The sequence below is a fragment of the Mustela erminea genome, chromosome 9 (assembly GCF_009829155.1).
Source record: "Mustela erminea isolate mMusErm1 chromosome 9, mMusErm1.Pri, whole genome shotgun sequence".
Taxonomy (NCBI): domain Eukaryota; kingdom Metazoa; phylum Chordata; class Mammalia; order Carnivora; family Mustelidae; genus Mustela; species Mustela erminea.
The window spans coordinates 84,245,906-84,262,762 of NC_045622.1; the positions used below are offsets into that span (position 1 = coordinate 84,245,906).

The 16,857-nt window shown below is 45.5% G+C and overlaps 1 protein-coding gene across 2 annotated transcripts in view; it reads right to left on the reverse strand.

The window, feature by feature from the left end:
- LOC116598860 overlaps positions 1-16,158 on the reverse strand; it is a 171,761-nt gene extending 155,603 nt beyond the window's left edge. The window contains exon 1 of one of the 2 annotated variants that reach the window (XM_032358240.1): positions 16,069-16,158. The gene's annotated coding sequence lies outside the window, so the exon portion shown is untranslated. Of the gene's footprint in view, positions 1-107; positions 131-16,068 lie in introns of those variants that run through there. The other variant, XM_032358242.1, reaches the window with a different exon arrangement.
- Positions 16,159-16,857: the final 699 nt, after the last annotated feature.

Here is a 16,857-nt window from a genome sequence, read left to right on the forward strand (position 1 = left end):
TCCTGAGCGAGACAGAGGAATCCAAACCGAGCCTTGTTTTCAGGGACGTGTTGCTTCATTTTTTCACTAAAACAGCCTAATTGGATCTGGATGGCTCCTAAACTTACCAATGGCCAAGGAGTGACAACAGAAGCAGAAAGCGGTTTCAGCTGGGGAGCTGACTCTGCTCTCTCCAGTCTTCTTGCTCTCTGGCCATTCTGTTTCAAATACAGCGAGCATTAAACACCGTCTTGTTTTGTTTCTTCTTTTATTTTATTTTATTGATTTTTTTAAGAGATCGTGAATGTTTCCCAAAGAACCACTAGAGGGCAGAGCTTTGCGATCCGCGGAGCCCGCCAAGACCTCCGAAGGGCCCTTAATCCCCTGGGAGAAGGAAACCGCGCGGTGGCAGGGCGGAGCTCAAGACCGCCTGATACCGAGTCGCCCAGAAGGGGGCGCTCCAAGTGAACGGGACCAAGAGGGAGCACAGGCTCAGCCAGCCAGCGTCCCGCATCCTCCTGGTCTCTTAAACCGGACGCTCCACTCCCGCACCTGATGCTACTTTCACTGTAGTCCTTCCCTTGACCAAGCCCCTGATGTTCATCTTATTATGATTTCACCGGCATATGAAATAACTGGGGGAGGGGGCCTGGCTGGCTCCGTCGGTGGAGCATGAGACACTTGGTTTCAGGGTAGTGAGTTCAAGACCCACAGCTGGCAGCAAGCCTACTTAAGGAAAAAAAAAAATGGGTGAGAAGAGGTGGCAAATCAACTCTGGGCCCAAAGCATCCCTTATTTTCAGGCCCCTCTGAAAACTCTCCGTCTTCTGTTGGGCTGTTGGCCTGCAGCAACCAGAGTCAAAGATGAAGGGAGCACCCTTAGAGCTGCTGTGATGCAGAGAAAGGGGGCCAGGAGAAATTCTTGGAGCAACCCTGAATCAGTCGTTGGCTGACTGGAGCCCACTGAGGGCTCCCACAAAACCCAGTCACTTTGGCCTCTGAGAGGCTTTCTCAAGCTGGAAGACAAGAGAATGTCTTTGCAGGGCCCTAAATCCCTTTGCAGCCCCTGTCACGGGTCGGAGGACCCGAACACAAGGGCTCAAGCGAATTACATCCCATCACCCACTTCTGCAGGAAGGGTCTCACTAACCCATGTCTGGTGTGGCTAACAGACAGAAATCTGATCTCGGCCAAGGATGTGGGAAGAGGCAATGGGAATTTTCTCTTATTTTCAAACTTTGAGTTAGAGACCCATTAATAATTATTGCCATTATGAAAGCAGGTGCCTGGGCAACTTGCTGTGTTAATAAAGATACTCCCAAGGAAAGAGCATGGCTTTTAAGAGTACACCAGGGCTCTGGAATGATCAGTGAATTCCAGTAGTAATTCAGGGTGGGCTCTTTTGCTTGCTAGCCAGTACCCCTCACCCCACCTCCAATAGACAGAAAGAGAGAGAGAGAACTCTCCGAGCTTTCCATCTGATATGAACAAGTCTTGAAATTTATCCAGGGCTGACTCATCTGTGTACTCCCTGTATGTCCCTGGACAAATCAGAGGGACTATCAAAAATCTACCTTCCTAGGAAGGTTGTAAACACCAAATGACAAAATACATGGAGAAGACAACTTAAAAATTCACAAGTACAATCATAACGATTCCTCCCCCACTGCACACATACAAGCCGCCCCCAGTGACAAGCCATGCCTTAGGGTATTTTGTTAAGGCACGTCCCAGTGAGGGAACTGAAATAAGCCTTTTGTAAAGTAATATGTGTTATTCATCCTAGTCTAACTGAAATCTGGGTTTAATGACTAACGACCACATCATGACCAAGCTCCAAACCATACAACATTTCCCTCTTTGTGGACTCCAACAGGCATTAACACCAAACCTGGTCCACCGCTCACTGGTTTTCATGGCTGTTGCTGTTGCTGTTTTAAGCCAAGTTCTCTCCTGGGATTTGCCAAGACGGAGGAAAGCCCCGGCAGCCCCCTCTGTTAGTGGTTGCAGATCTCGGGTTCGCTCCTGGAGGCTGAGAGCACGCCCCGTGGAGAGGACATCAGTGGGTGAGGCCACACCAGGGCCAGGAAGGTGGAGAAGCATATCACCGCAGCGGCTCTGGCCAAGCCAACCAGCAGTGCTCAGGTGTGATACCACACACACAGCAGAACGGGTCTTCAGAAACAGCCCAGCATACTACTAGGTTTCTTTACGAAGGTTTTCCACTACTAGGTTTTCTACTACTACTACTACTACTTTTTTACTACTAGGTTTTCTTCCCCCCCCCCCCCGCTCCCCACCCCGGGGCCATCCTTATAATAACCCAGGCAGCGGTTTCTGTAAAAAGCCGGATTAGATCATCGTGCCTGGCCTTTTAGAAGTTTCCACAACAGATGGAGGGACACAGCGTTAGACGAAAGCCGGGCTCACATCCGTCTACATTCATTATTGGCCCTGTTCTCCGAAATGCTATATGTTATCTGGAGCCTGTTTGTTTTTATCTGTCAGAGTGGTTTATTGTTAGGGAAATGTGGTGTCAGCTGTCTCTTCCCCACCATCAAAGCCGCTTCATTAAAGTTAATAGTGTTTGACTTGCAGAGATCTCTTACCAAGGTAACCCAAGAAAGCCCCTGCTGGCTGTTATTTTTCCGGCAGTAAAGGCACCAAATGGATGCAGTAACTGCATTAATCTTTTAGGAAGGAGAAATTAAAAAAAAAAAAAAAAAAGAGCCTACCGTATGACTCTGTCTAGTAGCTGCTTAATAAATGTGCCTTGAATTCATGAGGCTAATGTCACTCTTTGGTTCGGGACAGGCCTCAGAACCAAATGGCCTATGATCCTGACTCTGCCGCTCACGGCTCCGTGGCCTGGGGCTTGTCGCTTCCCCAGACTGAACTTCAATTTCTTAATCTCAGAATTAAGAGGGTTAGATTATAAGGGAGCTTTTTCTTTAAATCGGGGAACCCTCTGGACAAAAGTAATCTTGCAACGAAGCCTGAAGTATAAAGCACATAAAAGCAAACTTTTTCTAGCTAAAAGGAGAGAGACCAGAAGTCCCACCTTCTCAGCGTATCTCCCTCCCTTCCTCACCTCCTCTGTCTACACCTACCTCATCCCTTCCCCAGGGGTCCTGGGCAACCTCTGTTGGCCGCCACCCCCCACCCTGGACTTCCTGGAACAGCATCTGAAATCTACTAGCCTAGAAGGAATCATCTTTAAGGTCTTATCTGCTTGGAGTCTGGTTCTGTGATTAAGGAACTGGAGTCAAACCCCGTGAGGACCGTTTCTAATTAATGTAATAACTCCATGAACATCTCTGCTCAGTGCTGCACAACACTGAACGTTTGGGTTTGACGTTTTCTGTTTATCTTCTAATCTCTGCTTTCTATTGTGTCCTGTCAAATTGCCCTTCACCATTGGAGTAGTGGGTCTCAAGCAAGCTTGTCACCTCCTGGGTCACTGTCACTTTGTGCTAGTTCAGTCTCAAATGTCAGTGTGACTCAATTTAAATCTCATCACCTCCCTCCCCTGCAGGGCGGTCTTCAGCGTCCTTCCTCACCCAGCAGGCTTCTCTTCGGGGCCAGAAAACCAGCAAGAGAGTCAAACCCAACACCCCTGCCCCATAGCACGCACCTGACCACAATCAACTCAGGCATCCTTGCCACATCACCCAGCACACGACCAGGCTGCCCGGCGGCCAGCCCTGAAGCCTCATGCCGTCCGTCTCTGGGCATCTCCTCTGCTGAGCAGGCCAGGGGACAAGTCCGCAAGGCTGGGGCTACCCAAGCGGGTGTCCAACGGGTCATCTAAAGCCAATTTTCCCTCCCTGCAAGCAAAAGAGAATTTCTCCCCTCAATTTGATGAAGGAATTACCCCCAGCCTCTGCCGCTCCCTCATAGAAAGGGGGGGAAAGGATGATCAATCACTCTTGCTCCAAAAGGCTACAGCCAACAAGCCTCTCCCCTCTCTTCCTTCCTCCAGAACCTCCATGAAAGGCCTTCGGGATGAGAGAAGGCTTGAGTCAATGACGAGAGGTAGGAGGATGTAGTAGGCTGCCCCCACAGTAGGGGAAGGTAAGGGATGCAGAAGGGAAGGAGCAGGGGGCACGTTATCATCGGCTTTCCTTAAAATGTTGCGTCTGCGACCGCGCTTCTAGCACCACAGACAGAAATCCCACCAAACAGCCTGTACACATGTACGACTAGGATATCTACGAGACTCTATCTGTATTTATACATGTGGTTCAGACTTGGATGGGTACCAGCACGGCGCACCTGCGGAAAACTCCGAAGAATCCCAAACCACACATTTAGTTTTATTTTTTTTGGCCCAAGTCTCTGAGGGAGAGAATAAAACAAGAACAACGAGAACCCCTCCTTCTTTTTTTCCTTCCTTCCTTCCTTCCTTCCTTCTGCCCTCGCTCCCTCCCTCCATCCGTCCGTCTCTCTGTCCCTCCTCCCGTCCATCCTTCAGCTCTGTCTAGGGAGCCTTTCCTCACACCAGGCACTTGCTGGAGGCCATGGCAAATAAAACATGTCCCCTGCCTGGCCATGGTAACTCAAAACCACAGAAACAATTCCACTTGTATAACACTTCAGCTTTACTTTTCCAGACGCTTTTACACCCAGTAGTTCACTAGGATCCTCACAATAATGGTTAAGGTAGATATAATCACCGTTTACAACAGAGAAAATAGAAATACAGCAAAGTTAAGGGACTTGTCCACTCTCACAGCTAGTTAAGTGCCTCTGACTTCTGGTCCCTGGCTCTTTCTTTTTGACCAAACTGTACCCAGATGTATCCTGTGATTTCCTTACAACCGCCATTACAATGACTGTACATTCCAGATTTTCCAGGATCCTTTCAATTTTAAATATTCTGTTCCTTTGTCTTCCAAATTGGACTTGTCAGACTGCTTGAATTAGTTCTGAAAATATAGTCACTTATATCAATTTTAGGTTTGAAAAATATTGCCATCGTGGGCTCTCTTTTTTTCCTATAAACATTCTGAAGTGAGATTTAGGCTTTATAGCATTAAGATTATGCAAGAGTCACAGTTTTTCAATCAAGTCATCCTTTGGTGTAGAAAATTATTTCAGTACACACATTATTTAAGCTATTCTGAAAACTACTCTGACATTCTTTTTATTAATCTTTTTCCTGTTTCAAATCCTTCCATCGGGCATTTCTGTCAGGCTTCTGAAGGGTCCCATATGCACACTTCCAGTACAGAAATGTGTTCTTTTTTGGTTCACTGGAATCTTTCAGAATGTCTGGCACTGAAACAGATTGGCTTTAATTAAAAGGCTATGATTTCTGTGAATTCCCATTAAGTTAGTGAAAGAAATCTGCATTTAAAAAATACAGTTAACACATTAAGTCACACTTGTACTGAAAAATGGTTCATGTTTAAAAAACTACTTAAGCAGATGAAACTAAACTGCCTGTAATAAAAATGTGCTCATTTTTAGTAAAATCCTTCACTTCTGAAGAGAGGGGTTAGTTTAGTACATATGTGCCCAATTAGCCATAAAAACTCAACTAGACATGAACCATGCAAACCGCCAGTCTGCCTGTTGATGTTAAAACATAGATCCCATTAACAGGAATGTAATTTAAATGGTTAAAAAGTGATAAAGTACACAAGTATAATCTGATAGGGTTTGAAATATGATACTGCTGGACACCGATGACAAACCAGTTTTGAATTATGACTCCAGCGAAGTCTGAAACAGCTCAAGCATGTTAATTAGTGACCCACAAATTCAAGAACTGCATTATGTTATGTTATATATTTCTATTCGGTCACACCTCTTTACCCACCGGCAAAAGCATATCCTCTAATAGTCAGAGAGGAAAGCCAGATGAAGCTTTTTGAATTCTAGGCGCTGGATACTCTAGGAACACCTGACATAACTTTCCCTCATTCAATTTAACTTATCTTGCAAATGTGATCCAACTCAAGACATTTTCTCAAGGAACAATATTCCAGAGGACCCATGAAGTGCAGAGAAGTTCACCAGTTACTGGGAAAATGCAGGAAGAGCAATCAATATGGTCACTTCTTTCCACATGAGTGAGCCCCGAGCTGTGTAAGGGACGCTCCCACATCAGCATGGGAAAGCCGGAGAGGAGCAAGAACTGGGAGGAAGCGATCTGAATCATCTGTTATAGCTTTATTAGAGATAAATGTGAGCCGATGCACCTTACTTTTCATTATAAAATAACACCCTGTCCATTTATGGGATATGCTTAAGCCCGTCGAGAAGATCCTGAAGGCTCACCACTGAACTGGTGACCTTGCTTTGAGAATTACCACCCTGCGTGCTTATAATATTAAAGGCAGGATTTGGATTTCTTAGATAACCATTTATTAAAAAAAAAAATCAAATAGATTATTTTGGAAGGCAAACTAAACTCCCATCATCTCATTTGACCATCTCATCTTTTTAAATGGCCACAAAATTGCACTTGACCGTTGCAATTCCATTTCTCTCTAGTTATCTTCCATCCTTAGAATCAGCTCCTCAGGCCTAGTCCAAACTCTGTTTGCTCAGATTCAGCGAATTCCCTCTGCTGTCACATTCATTGGAAAAGAGAATCATATTATAACACCATTCTCCACATACCATGCCACGATCCCATATTAAATGGCTAGGAATAGTACGCCCTACCAGAGGACCTGAGCTCTGTCAAAATTGCCAAATGAGAGGCTGAGTAATGCATTCTAGTTGGTGTCCCTAAAATAACTAGTTTGGAGGAGAAGGAGGAAATCAGCATGTGAGCCCTGGCAAATCAATCTATGAACCACGGGGTATGAAGACCTCCATTCAAAGTTCACCAAATGTTACTGTGGCTTTACATCAGTAATTAGACTGAAATTCAAGAAAGAGATGCAGTCATTGCCGCCATCCTAACCAAGCTCAGATTCATGTGTCCGTTCCATTTTCTGCTGCACCTCTTCTGAGCAACATCATATCTTGCCCGGACTTTTGCAGTAGCCTCTCATCTTTGCAGTGCTGAAAAGTTAATCTTCCAAAAGTCCAGCTCCAATAAAATGGCTCCCCTGATCACAAAACTTGGATCATTTGTTACCATTGCCTGTCCGCAGAATTAAGGTCACATTCCTTAGCCTAGGATTTGAGGCACTCTCCTCTTTCTGATGTCCTTTCCCACTTCATTCCCGGCAGTCTACAAGGCCCAATCCTCTCTGTACAGACTGCATGTGCTCCTGCTGCTCCCTTACTGAGGGTACTATCCCCTCCTTCATTCCATCTCCTCATCATCACCCCACGAGTCGAAATCCTTCCCTTGAGTAAAGCTTAGAAGAGAGGAATTCCATCTTTGCTATAAAAAGTGCAAAGAGCAGTGCCTGGCTTAAAAGCGCTCATTAAACATTTTCTGTTATTGTTGTGGTTACCGCTGTCCCTGTGAGTGTGCCGTGAAGTCCTTAATCTTCACAGACGGACTAACCCCTTGCTCCTATGGGATATTTAACTGTAGCTCTCTTATGATGTGCCTAATTACTTCTTCTTGACTCCTATAGTTATTTAGCTATACAATTCATCTCCTCTTATGGACTGTGAGTTTCTAAAACAGATCCAATTTCATTCACTTTTATATCTTCCATGTCAGAATACAAGGCCCTACACGCAAATCTTTGAAGAAAAATGTTACATATCATGCCAAGCCACAAGGGGGCACGATTGAGCCACTGTAACAGTGGAATCCTCCTAGAGTTATTCATAAATTAGGTTTTAGAATTGAAAGGGTTTTTTTCCCCTTGAAGGTCTATTTGTAAATCTGTTTAAATATATATGCATTATGTATGATTACAAATCTATTCATGTTGACATGGAAAGATAGCTGTGATAGAGTGAATTTTTAAAAGGAATAAGCAAAATAGAAGGTCTATGATCCAATTTTTGTATAACAGCTAATCTTAAATACACGTGAGAGAAATAAAAGTCTGGAAGAATATCCACCAAAATGTTAACAGCGGTCATCTCTGGGAAGTGGGGGAGGAACAGAGAATGGGAGTATGGAGATTTTATTTTCTATTCTGAACCCTTTTGGGTTTTTTAAAATAAACAATACATATTAAATTTTATAATCATTAAAATAAAGACGTATCCTTTAAGAAATCTCCAAGCAAAGTGTTTATTTTATTTCTCTTGTTACCTCACCTCCAGCCCCATATTTGATATATTTAAAAGTAAATATTTTGGGAATTTTCTGATAAATTAAAGCAAAGAATCCCAAATTCTCTTGGTACATGGGGCCCTTAGTGTCTCAGTAATTTTTTTGCAGCACCCCTTGAATGAAAGAAATACTTAACAGTTCCATTTCTTAAGTGTCAAAATCCAAACAACTTACCAAGTATTTATGTCCTAATAATTTCGTGGCCATTTGAAAGAATAATATACATAAACTGAAAAAATGTATTTTTATTTCATTCTCAAATGGCCACAATTACTTATTAATGGATAGTGTACCCCTCTTGGGCATCATACAACTTCTTAAACTTTGGAACCAGATCTCATCTCCTACTCCATACTGATTTTCATTAGGTACTCAGTTTTTAGCACAACTTACAACCACCTAACACCCAGCTTCACAAAGATAGGGCACCATTGGAAGGAATGCAGTGCGACCTAATGTTGAAACTATGAGCACCTTGAACTCCATAGTTCTTGGGCATCCCACAACCGTCCAGTATAGTTGTGTTTCCCCTAAAAATTTAAGTTATCTCATAGTATCCCTGCGTGTTTACTCCAGCGCCCCTGGGCACCATGGCACACATTTTGGGAACCAGTAAATTCAAATGATAAAACTGATTCCCTGTAAGGCTGGCAAAGGAGGAGAAACTCATTAAACTAGACTTGAAGTTATTCCAACCTAATAACTCAGTCGACACCATTTTTGTTTTCTCTAAACCGAAGTCTTCGGGGAAGGAGAAAAGGATGGTGTGGGAAGCTGGGCTGAGCGCTGGATTCTGGTGGTTTCTCTATATCCCTATTTCACCAAATTCCTCTGCCAATGATTCTCCTACTCAAAACTAAGAACAACAGCAATCTCTGAAGCAGCATGTTCCTGGGAAACACCCAAATTCTTTTCTGTGGTGTCTAGGATCTCCAACGAACCTACTCACTTTTCCGCCGCCCTCCACCCCAAAGTCTGAGGGTCTCCTACAAAGATGTAGGAGAGCAGAGCAGGTCCCACAGCACAAAGATGTAGGAGAGCACAGAGAGACTCAACTGCTAACTGAGTTGGCCCTCATCTTCCCCTGCAGAGCTCCTGGGACCAAGCCTCCCTGCTCCCCGCAACAAGTACGGAACAATTACTATCTAAAACCACTTGAAGTCTGGATTAAGAAGTATTTTTCCCTAAAGTTTAATGAGCTCAGTCTCACATCTTGATTTAATGTGATGGCTTGTGATTTTCTATTATCAATTATCTAATTGATAGAACACGTTAGAACACTATTCTAATAGAATACTAAAACAAACTCAAAAGGCATCTCCAATTTGTGGGGAGGGAAGTTCCATGCAGAGACTGCTTAAACAAGTCCCTGGAGATCACAGAGAAATGGAAACAACACAAAGGTCCAAACGAACAGACAAGTGTGGTCTATCGAGCCATACAATGGTGTCTTAACCAGCCTTAAAAAGAAAGGAAATTCTGACCCACACTACAATATGGATGAACCTGGAAGACATTATGCTAGGTGAAGAAAGCTAGTCACAAAAGGACAAATACTGTGTGATTCCACTTAAATGAGGTCCCTAGAGTGGTCAAATTCACAGAGAGAAAAGAGAAGAGAGGTCACCAGGAGCCGGGGGAGTGAGGAGTGCAGAGTTATTGTTTAGTGGATATGGGGTTTCGGTTTGGGAAGATGAAACAGTTCTGGAGAATGGTTATACAACAGAGTCAATGTATTTAAGGCCACTGAATTGTACACTTAAAAGTTAAAATGATAAATTTTAGGTTAGGTATATAATTTGATTTTTTAAAAAATCACACTGATGGCTTTCTGCTAAGGGAAGACTTTGATTTAACTGGAATCACGTCCTTCAATGTCAGTTGAAGAGCTTGTAGCAGATCTAGAGATAAGTCCATTTGGAGGACCTGGTGTTAAATCCACACAGGATGTTTCAAAAGCCAAAGGCCTGTTCCAAAGGAAACAATGTCTAAAGGAGAACGGTAGCAGCATGGAGAAGAGAAAAGAGCTTCCACCTCCTCCCGGCCTTTTTCCTAAGAAAATTCCAATTTCCTCCACAAGTGTGAAATCCTCACTCCTCTCCCTCTCAAAATCGATAATGCACTTCCCCGATGCTGCAAATCCAAGGCATGACAAAAGAGGCCCTAGAAGGACTGTTTGAAGAGACGGGCAAATGCAAACCCACCCGGGTACTAGAACACAGTGTCCTGGGAGTAAGGCTTCCTGCGAGACGTTTCCTTGTTATCACGTCGGGGTGATGTTGCTAAAGGTCTAAGGCTTGAATTTTGGGGCGGAGTAGAAGGGGTCTCTGGGGATAACCTGGGAAATTCTGGAGGATACCTTCTCTCTAAAGGCTCAGAAGAGTCCTGTAAGACAGAAATTTGAATTCTGCAAATCCTCACCCACTGATCATTTTTAAAATATGCCTAGCTCCTCCCCCTCTTGATTTCTCTATTTTGTAAGTGGCATCCAATCTCAAATCTTTAGTCTTTTTTTATTCCTCCTTTCATCAACACATTCCATTAGTCATCAAACTCTAAATTCAGCTCTAACAATATCTCTTTTTTTTTCCCTTATCCCCAGCCATCATACTAGTTTATGTCCTTATAACTACCTCAGTAGCTTCCTCCCTGGTCTTCATATCTGTTTTCTTCCCTCTTTACAGCCTGCATCGGAAGAATGTTCTAGATCACTGTGCTGAGCATGTCACAACTATGCCTAAAAAACTTCGGTGGCTCCCCATTACCCACTGGATAAAAAAGACCAGACCCCTTAGTCTGGCATGTGATATTCTTTGTGGTTCTCACTCCAAACTGCCCTCCTAGCCATGTCTCCCACCACAGGGAAACTAGCCCTACTGTCAAGTCAAAAATTCTCCATTCCCTGAATGGACCTCAAGGTTTCCCATCACACCCCGCCCTCCCTCGCCACCAGCCACTTGCTCATCCTCAGTCAGTTCTGAACCCCCTCCTTTTCTCCTTGTATATTTTTTTTAATGATTTATTTATTTAACCTGGGGGCGGGGAGCACTTGAGAGTAAGGGGAGGAGCAGAGGGGACAAGGAGAGAGAGAATCTCAAGAAACTCCCTGCTGAGTACAGAGCCTGACTCGGGGCTTGACCTCACAACCCTGAGATCATGACCTGAACCAAAACCAAGAGTCCTACGCTCAACCAACAGAGCCACCCATGCATGCCTCTCCTTGTCTTCCTCTGTCTTTGAAGTCTGGCTTAAATGCGGGGACTTTGTGAAATCATTGATCTTTTCTTTGAATTCTCCCAGACACTTCAACAGTAGGAATCTCATAGTTCATAATATACTCAGCTTGGCTTAGTGTCGTAAGTTTCAAAATAGTCAACCGTACAGTTGACCCTTGAACAACACAGGGGTTAGGGGTACCGACCCACTGCACAGTCGAAAATCCACATAAGCTTTACTAGTCTATAAACACATATTTTGTATGGTACATGTATTATATACTGTGTTCTTACATTAAAACAAGCTAGAGAAAACATTATTAAGAAAATCATCAGCGGGGGCAGCGGGGTGGCTCGGTTCGTTGAGTCTCCACCTCTTGGTTTCAGCTCAGGTAGTGATCTCGGGGTTGTGGGAGCAAACCCCGGGCCAGGCTCCACACTCAACACAGAGCCTGCTTGGAGGTTCTCGCTCCCTCTACCCCTCCCCACCATGCACTTGCGAGCATGCATGCTCTCTACCTCTCTCTCACTCACTCAGAAAAACAAATCTTTGAAAGAAATCTTAAGGAAGAGAAAATACATTTACAGTACTGTACCATATTTATTTAAAAAATCCACATTTAAGTTAACCCACACAGTTCAAACCTGTATAGTTCAAAAGTCAACTACATATTAAAGTATTCCATATTGGAGGACCACAAACAAGTTTGAATATAAAACTGTGCTATCAGGGCACCTGGGTGGCTCAGTGGGTTGGGGCCTCTGCCTTCAGCTCAGGTCATGATCCCAGGATTCTGGAATCGAGCCCCACATCGGGCTCTCTGTTCAGTGGGGAGCCTGCTTCCTCCAATCTCTCTCTCTGCTTGCCTCTCTGCCTACTTGTGATCTCTGTCTGTCAAATAAATAAATAAAAATCTTTAAAAAAAAAAAGAGAGAGATGGTATGAGAAAAAGAGATGAATTTTAAAAAAACAAAAACAAAAATACTGTGCTATCATCTCTTACTTTCCCCAAATGCTTAACGTAATGCTTTATACATCAAAACCATTTAATGTCTGTTGAATAATATTTAACACACACCATCAAATTCCTAAACCTCAATTACATCCTTAAGCCAGTGATCATATTCTTTTTTCTTTCTTACATCACAGACGTTTTTCTTAATGAAATCTTAGATGGAATCCCAATATATGTCTTACAGGAAGATTTTATATGTGTTCTATATACAGAGTAAAGCACTTATAAGTGGCATCTCACTTTATGTACATTTATTTTAAGTTAAAATATATAGCATTTCCTATTATTAAGTGAACTATGAGAATAGCAGGCTGTTTCGATGAATATAAAATGTGAAGTAGAGGGTTACGAGTAGTGATTTGCACTCAGCCATTTCCTCAGCCAGCTATTTCTGGGTTTTTCACATGATTCAGAAAATCTTGACTCACATCACTAAGTCACAGCGTGCACCTTCATGTGAGCGGACATCGACAGGGTAACACATTCTATTTTTTTAAAGCTCAGATTCAACCTGCTAGATCTGTGACACATTAAGAAAGCCATACACAGCAATTAAGAACCTAGAGTCTGCTCCCAACCCTGGCTCCCCTCTGTTTAACAATGCAGACCTTAAGCAAGTTATTGGGCTTCAGTTTCTGCATCTGAAAACTGGAAATAATAATGGTTCTTCCCTCATAAGGTTGTACAAGAGCAAGATAGTGTTGGACAAATGTATGCCCCAATTGTCTTCAGTGTGTTAAAATGTGGTATAGGATACACTGAGGTGTGCAGTTTTAATGTTTTATTATATACTCAATCATTATTAAAACATTTATACGTGTAACGCATAAAGAATAGCAGTATAATGGAACTCATGTTCCCAACTGGCAATTACTGTTGAAATGCCCAGTGTACCCCTCCGTGATCCCGTTCCCTGTCCTCCCTCATGAGGGAATAGACCTTTGCCATATTTTATTTTTAATTTTTGTTTAGCACTTACCCTATTACTATGTGCCAGGCTCTGTCCAAAGTGCTTTCCAAAATGTCCACCTCTCACCCTCCCCACAGCCCCACGAAGTGGACAGGATTCTCGCTGGCAATCTACAGACGCAGAGCATAGGGCACAAGGAACTATGACAGCATGCTCCCAGGCAGTTTGTACACGTTGCTGCCAGCATTTGAACCCACGCAGTGGGCCTCCGGAGTCCCTGTTCTCCCACACACCCAGGCTTGACACAGGGTGTTAAGGGCCCTCTCACGCCCTCCATGACCAGACACTGACTTAACACCCACCATGTGCCAGGCACCGGACTGGGGACTGCAGAGTTTAAGGAAAAGCATCTTCCTCTCCAGCACCTGACAGTTCCCAGAACACTGGTTCCTTCCACAGGAGCGGACTCCAGCTCTCTCACAGGCCCAGGCAGTCTAGAAGCGCCCTCGAGCTGTGTGTGGCCTTGAGGACAGGCAAGCAGGCCCAGCCACTTCACCTTGGTGTTGGCCAGGGTGGGTCTCGACAACAATCAATCCCCAAGGAATCACGGGAAATTCCAAACTGTCTGCCCCCACTCCCCCGGCCTCTTCCTCATCAAGGCTTCCTCTGAGATGGGAACCACGTAGGACTGCGCAGGAATCCACAGCCTCTGCCAGCAAGCAGGCCAGTTACGGCCTCGTGGCCCAGCCCACAAGGAAAGGCCTCCACTTGAGCGCATGTCACTCCCCTAATTATTCTGTGTGCCTGGAGTCCAACAATAACAGAGCATTTTTCACAAGCAGCTCCCACCATGAACCTTGCAGCCTCGTGCATGCAGCCGAGCACTGAGAAGTGCTAAAGGGTCGGGGTTCGCGCAGCCAACAGTCCCAGGCCTCTGGGGGAGAATCCCGGGCACTTTCTAGTCCAAAATCTGCCCCCAAAATAACTGCCTGAGGCCCCAGCTGCCTCCAGGGCCTACTTCCTGAGGCTGACCTGGGTCACAGTGGGTGGGGCCCTAAGAAGGCCCAGCAGATCTGAAAGCAGCTGCACCAGAGCCACTAAGAGAAAGAAGCAAGGGGTGGGGGACAGGATACTAAAGAAAGATCTTTCCTCCAGGGTCACATTCAGCGAGTGCTCCCAAGGCTATATCATATCGCGAAGATTGGTTTTTCAGTAAAGTTACTTACTCAATACCAGCCCTGGCAGATACTGGGATTGGAGGTACGGTTCTAGGATATAACGGCTAAGTCCCCTACATTATTGGGGGGGGGGGCAGCAATAATCAAACTAATAATTTCGGATCGTGATTAGTGCTTTGAAGAAAATAAAATATCTTTGTCCCATGGGGGTGGACAGGGAAATGAATATGAACTAAGATCTAAAGGAGGAGGTAGCAAAGCAAAGGCAAGGGAAAAGCATTCCAGGCAGAGAGAACAGAAGTGCAAGACCCTGAGGTCTCTGATTAAACGCTGATTAGGGGTTTAAAAAAAATGTTTGATGAAAAACTAGTGCTCTCAAAATTCTAGTACATGGTAGAGTTATTTCCTTAAGAGCATAAAGATCAAAGTGCTGTGTTGGAAAGAAATTTGTCCTTGGCTTTAAATGAAGATGCAAAAAGAATGTCTTTGAATATATATTTACATTTATATGTCTCACAAGGATCTTTTTAAAAAGCCTTTCATGTCCTTTATCCTTTAAACTTTTGTAATATAGGTTGAAAGCATGATACAATCTTTCTCTTCCAGCTCAAGCACTGAAAGATCTTTCTCCTAGAACTAATGAAGACATCCGTTCTGTCCGGATGTAATTTACCTCCCTTGTTCCAGATTTTGAAATAAGAATACCACGTACCCCTAATTGCAACTATGTAAAAAAAAAAAAAAAATGTGTGCACAGGGATTAAGACGATGGGAGACTAGGAAGGGGTGGCGGTTGTTTTTCAATATTCCTTTGTTACTATTAAAACTGGGAATAAAAGATACATTGTGCTTAACTGTGCAATTTGCTTGTCTTCAATGTGAATAAATGTGTTTTTAACTGCTGTTCATGTCCCATTTCCAACATCACCGCCACCGACAACCTCTCCCGGCTACAAATAAAGTTGAGAAGTGCAAGAAAGAGGTCTTTACAAACCCTCGTACAGTGAATGCTTTGGCTCACGTACAATCCCTGTGCACCCTTCTTTCTCTCCGTGGACGGAACTTCTTGGGGATCCTTCGGGATCCTGGCCTTATTCCCCCCCCCACCCCCAGGCTCTTATTAAAACCAGTTGCGCGGGAGGAGGGCGTTTTGCAAAGAAAAGGCTTCGCTTGGCCCAAAGCTCCCCCTTCCGGTGTGTTTTCTAGAAAGGATTTGTGAGCTGAGCAAAGAGAAAGCTGGCAACTCCTGCGGGGCGGGCAAACGGGGCGTGTGGTCAAGGCGAACCCGCGCGCGGCCTGGCTGCGCCAGGGCCAAGTGTGCAGGGGCCCCAAGTGAGCCGGGGACACGGACACTGCGCCCCCGCCTCCAGGAGTGTGGTCGGCGCGCAGGTGAGGCCCCAGAACCACAGCTCGGCCCGCGGGGGCCTAGAAGAGCGGGAGGGCGGCAGCGGGGCCACCGCAGATCGGAGCGTGAGAGCCGGGCGCGCGGAGGGGCCGGCCGAGCCCCCGATCTGCGGAGCTCCGCCGCCGTCTGCTGCCGGAACTCGCGCGGGTCGCGCGGCGCTTACCGTCGGCGGCCGGTGGCGCTCGCGTCTCCAGGGTCCCGGCCCGGCGCGCGGAGGCGGGGGGGGGGGGGAAGTGGCGCGGGACGCGGCGGCCGGCGCGCTGGCAGCTGGGGTCGCCGCACTCGGGGCAGCGCGGCGCGGGATGCCTGCGGGCCTCTCTGCCCGCGACCTTTGACCGGCGGTCGGGCCTGGGAGGACGAAGACCGCGCCCCCTCCCGAGCGCGCAGGGAAACTCATGGGAGAGCTTGGGAGAGCTTGGGAGAGCTTGGTCCTGCTGGGCCGGGACCCCCACTTCGGGCCCAGCCTCTGGGGTGACGGCGTTGGTTACTTGTGGGGGTCAGAGATTTGAGTGTGGGCGCTTTCATCAGACCCTAGAGCTATTCAAAGTGGAGACCACGGGACGAGAAAAAAGGAGCATTATTAGGTTACAAACGGTTAAGGAGCAGAGAACAGGGAACCCAAAAATACAGTTGCAGTTTTTGAGCGGCCGCTTACTATTCCTTGGACCAAACGACAAAACGACTTTTTTTTCTTTCTTTCTTTCTTTTTCTCTACTGCTTTTAAGAGCGCTTAACTAGGCTCTGTATAGCTTCGGTTCCGACAGCCCTGCATGAATTTTCAGTAACCCCAGGAAACCGCCAGCCAGACAAGACGGTGAGAAGGCCTCCCATCCCAAATGTTTGCCTGCACATTTGGTCCCGTGAAAACTCCAAATCGGGTCACCCCAGCATGTCTTCTGGGCGTGGTGCCCTGTTTGATGGGAAAAAGTTTTCTCGGCCCCAACCCCAAGAT